We start from the raw sequence: 12,119 nt of genomic DNA, 5'->3' as shown, positions 1-12,119 counted from the left end.
CTCAAGTGTAAGTGCTTTTGCTGTGGAAAATAGTTTGAGAAATTATGAAAGTGACGTAGCCGCCAACGGGGTTATAGTGGTAATGAGGTTGAACGCAAGGTACGATGAAATAAATAGGAAACGAAATCATAAATGAAAATCTATCGAGAGTGGAGAATTGTCCTATTTCGGAATCTAACCCCACTTTCTACACCAGTGGTTTTGTTGTCAATTCGAAAACACTTTTTCGTTTTTTTTTGCCCTTAATTTCTATCAGGATGAAAAAGTCATATTCACATAGTTTAATTGTCCGAGTTTACGTTGCAATGCATATTTCTCTTCTTTATGTTTTCGACAGTAATTTAAATAGTATTAGGATCAGAAAAACATATTTGCAAAAATAGGTTGTGATAAATTGAGCGAATAGTAAAGACGCTTTATGGAATGGGTAAGAATCGCAAAGAGACAACTAGATCCTCGGAAAGCCCTTCTTATTTCTAAAATGAAAGTTCGTCGCATTCGAAGCTTTCAGTTTTGCTAGTTCCTCACTTGCTTCCCCATAGGACAGATTTCAGTGCGGAATGGTTCTGTGTACCGCATGACCTGTACAGGTTTGTCTGGAAAATACAATTCTAACTCAACAAAAACAACTTTGAGATTCTCAGTGATAACAGTTTTGATGTTTTGGGGAACTCTACCGTTTTAGACTGCACATTCTCGGCTAACAGGGGAAACGGGGCAGTTGATCTCAACTTGATTCTCTCCTGCCAAACTCCCGTTCAAGCACATAATCCGGCGACCTTATCTTTGATGTCACTGACTATAACATCCAGCACAGGTTCATTCCAGCACCCAAATACATCTGCAAGATACGCAAGTGATATGACAATCTCTTCTTGTGAAAGAAGGGATGAAATTGTTTCCATTCTTGTGTACAAAGATTTTCATCTCAACTCGCAGTTTATACAGCCGAGAGAGGCATATGTATATTATCCTTATCGAAAGTTAACATTGTATAAAATAGAAGACCAACATGTTCAGTTTTAATTTCGTTAGTCAGACGTAAAAAGAAGCTCCAATTTTAGGCTCTTGCGCGTATGAAATTAATCAACCGCGATGTCCGTGACTAGCAAACGGGGAAGTAGAGTTTCTATTGCAAGAGCGTACCGAGCAGTAGAAAAAGGTTCCGTGAGACTTTTCTATCTTCACAAGCGTGGCAGAGCCTCCCCTGACCCAACCATTCGCTGAGGCATCTTCTGTGCATAGATGCATTTGAATTTGCACCAACCAAGTTAAATAGCTTTTAAAGATATTTTACAATAGTTTTTACATTTAATGCAGTAGTGTGAAATGGTGCTTAGCATGCTCTAGCAAAAATAAACTCCTTCTTCATTTTCCCAACCTTTTCGTAGCGGCGAAAGAAAACAAGTGGCTTTCCAGTGTGGTATTTTAGGGATAAATTCGTTATTTCAGGTAAAATACATTAAAAAGACTGGAAATTGCTAATTTCGAATTTCTCCAAATTCATGAATTGGATCGATATAGGGCCCGTTGTAATTAGACAAACAGATGACAACCAAAAATATAATTGGGTCGATGACACCAGATGCTAATTAGTATTCCAACCCGAATCGATAACCCTAATGGAATCGATATCACCATACGCGCATACATATATATAGGATTTCAATTGGATATTTGGGGGGGGGGGGGGGGGGGAGGTATTGAAAGATCTTGTATTAGGAGTCGAATCGTCTTGATAAGTGTCGTCCCGTTTCTCGATGTCGTCATGTCTTAACCATCGTCTGTATTCCGTGTATATCTACAATAATAAACTACTTCAACAACGTTCAACAACATGTTCTAAAATGCTACAATGTTCTTTATTGGCTAAAGTATAAGTAGATTCGTTCAGTTCTAGACTGGCCTTAGGCTCATTTTTGTTTATTAGATTCCAAATACCAATATAATAAAACAATTCATGCACATGTAAGTAGGAAGAAGATCCTGCGACTGGAAATATCCATTCAGATGATTAAACTATGGAGACCTTGAAATTTTCTTATGAAAGGAAAAGTATGCAAACTAAATCGTATTAAAATCATATTGGCCTCTTCGACTGCTCAAAGGTCACGGGCCTCCAGTCTGGAACCACTGCCAGAAGATATTTTTAAGTCGGGTCTGATGCCAATTTGCATTATAAGAATTCGATCACTCACGAGTTACGAATAGATGAAATATATATATTAATCTCTCATGTTCGTCACTATGTTTGAAAATCACTTACCTTTTTCATGTTTTTTTGTATGTTGCCTTTTCTATTTCAAGTGTCGAGTTGCTGTTTAAAAAAAAAATAACCAAAACACAATCGTGGGTCTTATTAGCTAACAACCGCAGAAGACAGTCGAGCTGGGACAATAGCCAGCCCGACTGGAATTAGCCGATGAACAACTGTAAACTATGGATATAGCCACAAATATGCAAATGATAATATTTGAAACCGATTATTGAATTGGAGTATTACCTAAGCAGATAGTCACAAAGAATCTACTAAAAATAAATATTGAGTGCAGTTATTTCAACAATAATGAGAGGTAGAAAGTAAATATTTCAAATATTAAAAATAAATGCTATATTTTATAGGAATAAAGTGTGTACCTGTTCGTTTGAAATTGTTATTTTATTTGTTTCTTTTGTATTAAATAGCTTTCAACAGGAAAATAGATGTGAAAATGTGCCTAATTGATTCCTATCGCTAATATACCCTACGAAACGCCATAGTTATCGGATGACTTGCCCGTACACGCTCTCTCAACACATTAGGGGTGTCATTGTCTCTCAAGTTTTAGAACAGGGGCGCGCAACTGTTTAGAGCAATGGGCCACAAACTACAAGTATGGTGATACCGGGGACCAGACCATCGAACAACTCATTCAACGTTCCAGAGCGATACTAAAAGCGGAGCATTTGCTTATCCTGTATTTTAGAGAAACTTGATTTTTACCGATAAATCGTCTATTCGGCGAGCCACTGTAAAACGAGGCAGACTTATTTGCTCCACTTAATTTTTCTTCTCCGGGGATACATTTTTGATGAATACCACAATTCCTAATAAATTACCATCGTTGTACGGCTTTCTTTTTTCCGAAATCGCTCCAGCTATCTTAAAGCTCAGTTTTGTAACTATCTCAGTAACCTTCTTGTAACCATGCAATACCAACCAGCAATACCTCTTGCTGTTTGCTCAAAGACTTTTTCAATTGCTGCATTTTGTCAACCCGCGATTGACCCACAATGCTATCGTAGCCAGCAGAGTGTTTCGTACAAAAGTGTCGCTTGATATTGTACTCCTTCATTACTGCTATAGCGCTTTGGCAAATCAGGCAAACTACATCTTGATTGTGTCGCACAATGAGGTATTTTACACACAACTCATTGTTGAATTTGCGCCTTTCATAATCAAATTTCCTTTTCTTACTGGTAGACATTTGAACTTTGTTAAGCTTTTTCGTATAATAACCTGCAACCATAAAGTAAGATCACGTAGGCCTACCACTGCCAGAACAAGGCAATTTTCATACAATGCACATCATGCTGCAACAATGGGGGGCCGTCACAGTAGACCAGTGGTTCTCACTTCTCAACCTTTTACCGACCGCGTACCACTTCGCTGTTTTTACTCTGGCTGCGTACCACCGAAAAAAAAAACTTTTTGGCGTGGGGAACAATGGCACATAACACGCGCTATGGGAGTATTTTATAATGTGACATCCTTTGTGACCTAATTTGCAGGACGGACTAAAACATGCCCATCTCGATTTGTTCGTGGACTATAGCCGACGAGGGCGATCTCTAAAGGCTGGACTGGTCCATAAGACGTTTCTCCGACCCTTGACCCTAATTTTTCCTATACTTTACTATTGCAAAATTGTTTATACTTTTTCGAGAGTGTTTGGATGCGTTGGAGCCTATAAGCTGGTTTATGTGTTTGAAAACCTTCATTTTTATTAAAATTATTCAATCATGTGCCGCTTACAGGCACTGATAGCTTTGTTCAGATTAATCTATCGCATCATTTGCGAGACTCATTTTTGATTACAGCAACAAAATTAATGCTCCTTTGAATACATAATGACAATTAAGATATTTAATTCACAACTGTTTTTTGAAACCCAACTGAAAACTGACAAATAACACGCAAAACTACAAAAACTGATTTACTGATTGTTGCTGTTTATGGAAATAAACAAGGAAATTGATGCACGGGGAAACATTCATAAAGACCGTTAAGCGAATACATACAGTATGGAAGATAAAGCGTTGTCGGCATATTTTGGCCAACTCAAAAGTTAATTGTTGCAATAATTCAAAGCTGCTCCCGTACCACTCGATCATCTTCCGCGTACCACTAGTGGTACGCGTACCACAGGTTGAGAACCACTGCAGTAGACGGAATTAAACTGCAGTGTGTTGTAGTCTTATAGGTTTATACTGTAGTCAAAAATGACAATAATGCCGTTACAATTCCGAAAAAGTTTTTAAATTAATAGGCTACGAAGTATTAAGTCTGTAGCGGGCCACGTAAATAGGTACCGCGGGCCGTGCTGAGAACAATGGTTGTACTTAAATTATAGTTAGGTCACGTCTGTTTCGCCACGCTTGAGTGATACTGCATTCGTCATCAGTTTGCTATATCTTGAAGCTTAGTGAATCGTCTTCAGTTATTTAATTGTAGTTTTTGAGGAATTTTATAAACAGAAACAACTATAAAGATGTTCTGAATACTCACATAATCCTGACCAAACTTACGGATTTATTTTGAAATATAACAGAGTGACATGGCGCCATGACTGCGTCCGCACCAGGAAGTTAGTGGAGCATTGTCAGGGTAATTGCAGTTCTGCAGTTAGAGCAGAGCTGCAGCAGGTATGTTAGTCGTTGGAGCAGAGCCATTGTTAGAGGGTTGTAATATCCGGTATTATAATAAAGTACCTTTGAAGTTACCGGTACCGTACCCTCAAAAAACATCCGAGTTTCCAGTCGCAAGAATTGTCACAGTCAGCCGTCAGGCTTGGCGGATTAAAAACCGTGTTCTCATAATTAACAAGTAATACAGCGCAATTTTGGATGAAATATTAGATCTCAAAAGATTCATAGAAAATTTAGGAAAAAATAAAAGTAATAGCCTTCTGGCAAAAAAATCATCCTTAACCACTGAAAACCAATTTCAAAGCAATTGGTCCAGTATTCGAAAAGAAAAGCGATTTTATCGTGACGAAGGAGAAGAATATCTCCAAGAACAACAACATAATATCAAAACGATCTATAGGTCCACTCACGTGTCCGATAAGTATCACGAAATGTGTTCTACAGCCGATGCGGAAAATTGTATGCACAATTAAATTAATCGGAATATTTGAATAGACTTTATGATGTAATACGATGATCACATCTAATTCTGTGTTTTGCATGATCATGATTGAGGCTGAGAAAACAAAACAAACGATTAATCGATATATTTCTTCTAATTTAGAATTTGCTATGTTCATTTTCTTTGTCTACCAGTTCTGTTTACAATGAACACCAGCATGAACGGATATTAGTGAATATTTGACACCAGGCACAATTGAATCTGTACATGTTTAGATGAAATGTTTACGGTTGGATAGGGTTACCATATTTTTGTGACTTCAACGCGGGACGCCTCCAAAGGCAACGACCCCTTAGCTGTGATTTTGTGACTTTACATTTTCCGATTTTACTACATAGGCCTACATTTAAAGCCATCCCGGCTGTCTTCATTGACCATATTGCTATCGAGAGTTCATGCGCATATTCTCTGTCCAAATATCGGGTTCAGTTCAAAAAAGAGAAAGGAATTGACGTTAATGATACAAATAATTTGAATTCAAATTTTTTTTATGTACAGCAAAAGGAAGAAAGATAGCCTGCCGTTTTCAAGCATTGAGAATTTTCTTATTCGCCCAAGCATGCTTTTTTGTAGATAACGCCTTCGTCAAAAAGACGTTGTTCAATGTTACATTCACGTAAACGTCAGAACAGGACCAATTAGTATTGATTTTACATGTGATACGTTACGGAAAACAACGAAACAAACAAAATAACGCATTTACCTCCAGCAAGTGGGCTAGCGCTGGGATGCACAGCAACAACAGTAATGAAAACATGTTAATTGGTAATGTTCGTGTATTATAGTGGATGGTTGAACGCCAAAGCGGGACTTTTGGCTGACTTGTCGGGACGGCGGGACAACACGCTAAAAAGTGGGACTGTCCTGCCTAAAGCGGGACGTATGGTAAGCCTACGGTTGGATGTACAGCTTCCAGATTTTGAGGTCCTTAATAAAGAACTGGGTGGAGAGCTTAAGCCACAACAAAAATCAGGCGCTCATCCTTGGTCATATACGAAAGTAGGCTACCCGTATGAAACAAAAGTTTTGCGTGTGTCCATCTCTTTCAGCATATTTGTAATGAATTGATATCTTATGGGCTTCACCTGAAGCTTCGGATGCTATCATACACACTCTTGTCACGTATGCATGTCAAATCATCATTCGTTTCTGCTGGGATACGTGGGGATATCAAGAGACAGCTTCATAACTTTTGAACTTGTTGGGATCATGCGGAAGAAAACCCAAAGCAGTTGACATTTTATTTACACTGCTTTTTAACCATCAATTTTAATTTTCTACTCATAATTTAGCTAAATGGTTCGTGTCATAAATTGCTGAATAAAAACATAAACCTATCACTTAATTAATGAAAACTACTGAACAAACACATACCTTCAAAAATCTGAACTTATTTGTGATCTTCGTCTATTTGTACTTATTTGTGATATTTGTCTACTCAATATTTAAATACCTGCGGGCCTGACGAGGAAACTAGTGAAGATAACCCTGCCAAACCAGCCTCTTCGTTTGTAACAATTTGAGCAAATCATTTTCAAGCTGATAATTATGTATATATATATGTATACAACAATACAAATGTGGTATTATAGCGACATCTAGGCTCAGGTCACATGACCTGTGACGCGCTGCCACGTTTTGGCTTTTTGGAATACCAAATTCGACACTCGCTTCCTGACACTGGATCTTTGCACACTCGACTTCTGGCGCTTAACTACAACTTTAAACCCTCCAGCTAAGTTGAGTAACTTTAGTGTTTTAAATACCCGTTTCGTGCTTTTACCATCGTTTTTATAATACGATATACAACAAGGAACTTACTCGTTTTAATCAGAGATTTGAAAGCGGACAGGAATCAGGAAGCCTTGTCTCGGCACGCGGAGTCTGGGCAATAGCAAGAACCCTATAGTATAACCATATAAAACTAAGTATTCCATTTACGATGTGATGTTTAACACTCGAAATCGATTTTGCGGCATTTGCAGTCGACAAAAACTCGTCGCTCAACACTCGTTTTCTCTGTTCGTGAGCGATAAACCTACGTTTTTTTGAATTACTAATCCTTCCTTTTAAGTAATTCAAACTACCAAGATAGATGAAAGTGGGCGCTTGTAAATCTTCGACAGCGAGGTAAGTCTGTGGAGACTTTCCTGGCTTTTGTGTCCATATATTTGAGCATTGATATCTTGTTTATCATTGTTAAACACAATAGCCTATGGACCTTTCCCCGAGCATCGACTTCCTTGTTTACTTTGTGACATTGGTCAATCAGTAAGATGCAAAAAGTGACGTAACAATGCCCCCTTTTCGCATCCGCTCAGACACTTTTCTCACTGGACAGATTTTCAAGCGTGGTTGTAAACATAACCTCGTTTTCGCGTTTTTGAACTCTATTCGTTAGTTTTCAGTCGTGTTTCGGGAACTTAAATAAAAATCAGATAATTCAATGATCACTCTATCTTCCTAGAAGTTTTAATTTAATTGCAGTAATAAAAATTAATGTAGAAATAGCTGTTATAGACTAGCCTGAAATTCTTTACCGGTACTTTTAAAAAACAGATTGTTGTATGCGATGAATCATAATGATGGTTTGAAATACATACCCCATTTTACAGGCGCCAACTCGCAAAAGCACTCTTAAAATAGCCCCGAAAATTTTGCAATGGTAAAGTATAGGAAGAATTTTCCGGGGGTCAAAGGTCGGGGAAAGATCCATATTGTTCAGAATGGCGTTGTTTTTCTGTATTGGCCAAAGCGTTAAAATAAAGTGGCAACTTCGTTGTCCTGCAGTACGTCATTCAAATGACGATATGACAAGTGAGTACAAAGATTATTCTTCCATTTACATTACACGTTTCGCATTTTCATACAGATGAGCAGGTTTTGCGATGACGTTTATCATTGAATTCCTCAATAACCGCGATGCAGGCTTGAGCTTTCAGGCAAACAGGTTCTAAAATTCTCGAGAAAGAAATATTTTTCCGTCCGGGCACCTTGAAATGTTCGACACTCGTCGCAAACTTTACAACGTTCCCCAGACATTTCAATGCCAAATGAAAATTCGAATAAAATAAACTGATAGTTAAAACTTTAAGCATGTCCAGCAAGCAACGACATGCTACCGACGCTACTTACTACAAAACAAAACCAGCGCGATACAGCGGCACTTGTTACGACATAAATCCGTGTGGGGGCAAAAATAAATTTAGGATCAATTTTAGATAGATAATTTATTTCGAAAACTTCATAACAAACATAAATTAAAAATGGAGAATTTTGGAGGGCAAGCAAAACCTCTAAAAAAGTTTAAAGCATGATCACTGCCCACCAGCACGCACACAAAAACACAAGCCCAGTTAAATGAGGCTTGGGCCAAACTTGACAAACTAAATACACGATAGTATTGAACTTTCGGGCTGTTGTACTTTCAACAATTACGTTGATAATAACCAATACCTACAACCTCATGCAAAGATTATGTGGGGAGTGGAATGTAACAAATTTGCGACGATAGTCACACTCATGAGGCCATGAAAGCTTTAAGAAAAAACAAGCCACGAAAAACTACACTGATTACTAGATTGGGCATTGCGGAAAATGTGATAAGAGGTTTAATATATATACAAACAAACGCAAAACCATGGCGGCAAATTCGGTGTGCGGACACTCATAAAAGCAATTATCAGGGAAAACACTAATCACACGTGAGCAGGTCTGTAACCTAATTGATACATTGACGTGGCCAACATTGTTAAAACAGTACCGGTATACACACAGACTGAACAAATCAAAAATATGCCATTAAATGAATGTTTAAAAATGTTGCGCATTGATATGGTCATAAGTTCCACTACAAACTATTTACACATATATAGTTGAATACTCATTTAGTATTCAAGTGGAATTTCTAGAAATAGCAGTAGCCTATCTGCTGACAGTCTGAATTCAATATCATACTCTTTGTCACAAAATAAAGTATATATCGGAATCAATCCCTGGTCTATTCATCTTTTGAATCTGTTATGATGTCCGTACGTTGCCTTTATGCTGCCATGTAATTTCATATTTCTGTCTTTAATTGTTGATATTCCTTCAGTGCTGGTCAATCTAATCTTTCTGCGCCGTTCAAAAATGCGACCGCACCCGACGACTGCCAAACGCGAACTTTAAATTCAATCCAACAGTAAATACCGAAACACACAGCGCGTAGCATTTTCAGTCCAACAGCATTGATTGATCTTTCCAGTGGCGGCGCGTCAATAGGGCCAACCGGGGCAATGCCCCGGTTGTTTTTTCGGTATAATAAAAAATATTGGAAAAATACCTCAATATCGGTTGCACCAATGACATTAAATGACGTTGTTTAGAGTCATTGGTTGCACAGACTGTCTACACTAGCCATGTTCTCTCGACATGGTTCTTTTTTCGCTCGCAAAGCCTTCGCCGAACGTCGACGGGGCGACGCCGATTTTGCCCCGGTTGCTCATTGTATATCGTATTCTCTCTTTTATCTTCCACTCGCCGCGTTTGTCTCGTTTGTTTTCTGTTTCTTTTACTAAAGCATCAGGGCCGATCGGGGCTAGCCCCGATATTATGACGACACAATGCCGACGTTTCTTACAACAACGTGTTGACTTATTCACGCATTCCTTCTCGTTCGTTGGTTGCTTGAAGAGTTGATAGTTTGCTCGCCTTCGTTTTTGTCGCTTGTTTCGCTATTTGAATCAGTTAGAGACCTTTAGTCCATTTTCTTTCGATTTTCCACATTCCTTTTGAGCTCCTCACTTCTTTCCGGCTTCGCATTTCTTAGCCTTAGACCTCATAATGAATAAGGTTGATGCACTACTTCGCACTCCGTTTTCGCAGCTGCCGCTGGAACAAAAATTAGAGGTACAACGTCTTGGGCATTATCAACCAAAAAATTGTTCACTGGAACAATCCCATGACGGAGGAAAGCGTCGGCGTACATTCTGTGCAGAAACTTGGTATAAAAAACACGAATGGTTGTGTTACAGCGAGGACAAAAATGCACTTTTTTGTTTTTATTGCCTACTTTTTGCTACCGCCCGTGACTCACGTTGGTGTAAATTTGGTTTTAGAGATCTTAAACATCTTTCCGAGCGTGCCAGGGGTCATCAATCTTCTATGGAGCATCTGGACAATGCAGTAAAATACCGAACATTCGGAAATGTTAATATTGCAGCACAGTTGGATGAAGGACGCGCGGTTTCTATTCGTCGGCACAACCAAAACGTCGAAAAAAACGCCATGTTCTCGGTCGATTGATAGATGTTTTGAAGTTCATTGGTTGTCACGAGCTGTCCCTCCGTGGGCACGATGAACCCTTCTAATAGAGGGGTATTTTTGGATATGGTGGAATACACCGCATCCCTAGATACAGTATTGAGAGATCATCTTGATGCCGCAACTATTTCGAAAGGGACATCTGAGGATATCCAAAATGATTTTCTCGACTCAATGTATAAAATTTATTTACAACCTTTGGCGCGGCAATCATGAGTGGGTCGAAACATGGTGTTCAAGTTTATATAAAAGAAGATTTTCCTCATGCGCATTTTTTACATTGTTATGCACACCAATTTAACCTCGTTACTAAAAATATGTGTCTTGATACCACTCTCGTCCGTATATTTTTTGCAAATGTTTCGGGGTTTTCTTCATTTTTTTTTCGTTTCGCTGAAGCGCTCTAACCTCCTTCGCCAGATATGTAGCCGCCGTCTCCCAGCTTGTGCACCAACACGTTGGAACTTCCAATCACGCGTGGTGCAGGGCGTGTCCGAAATTAGGTCTGAGCTCATTGAGTGTTTCAATGGCATTCAGAGCTCTCCGGTTTGGGACGAACGCTCTGTGAGGGAGGCGGCAGGTCTGAAGCGTCTGCTAGAAGATGGTGAGTTTTCTTTTTTTCTCGCTTTTTTCTCCACAATATTCTATCACGTGGATGTATTATACGGCGCATTGCAGTCAAGGCTAATGGATGGAGCGTCTGTGCAGTCGTGTATTTCAGACTTCTGCGATGCTGTATCTCGTATCCGAGAAACAATAAAATACGACGACACATGAAGTGCTTCTTTACGCCGCGGGCAAACAACGCAGCGTTTGATTTTGTCTGCAAAGGAATGCTGTGACATTCTGGTGAATCAAATAGGCGATCGTCTGCGCACTGAACACCTTGCCGCGTTCTCTTTGATGAACCCCAAAAATTTTTCAAAATTTGCACGTCAATTTCCCATCCATTTGTTGGCTACTGTCTGCAAATTTTACCCCATGATAAACGTGGGTAAATTGGAAAATGAATTGCGATGTATATACACCAATCAAACTTTTTTGAACATCACATCAACTTGCGCGCTCTATGGGTTCCTCATAGATAACACTCTAGTAACTACCTTTGCGGCGTCTGCAAAATTTCTGGACATCATTTTCATGACGCCGATTTCTTCCGCCGACGCAGAGCGAACATTCAGCTCGCTGAAGCGTATTAAAACGTATCTCAGAAACACAATGAAGCAAGATAGATTAAATTCCTTGGCTGTTTTATCCATTCACAGAGACGTTATTTCTGGGATGCATGACTTTAATCAGCGCGTTATTGAGCATTTTGCTTCCAAGAAACCGCGGCGTGTTGCATATATGTTCAAGCAGTAGAAGTCTAGCAGCATATATATCTATGAGTGAGCGACGCATGTCC

This window comes from Styela clava, chromosome 5, assembly GCF_964204865.1.
Source record: "Styela clava chromosome 5, kaStyClav1.hap1.2, whole genome shotgun sequence".
Classification (NCBI taxonomy): Eukaryota; Metazoa; Chordata; class Ascidiacea; order Stolidobranchia; family Styelidae; genus Styela; species Styela clava.
Note: the sequence above shows the minus strand (reverse complement) of the source record.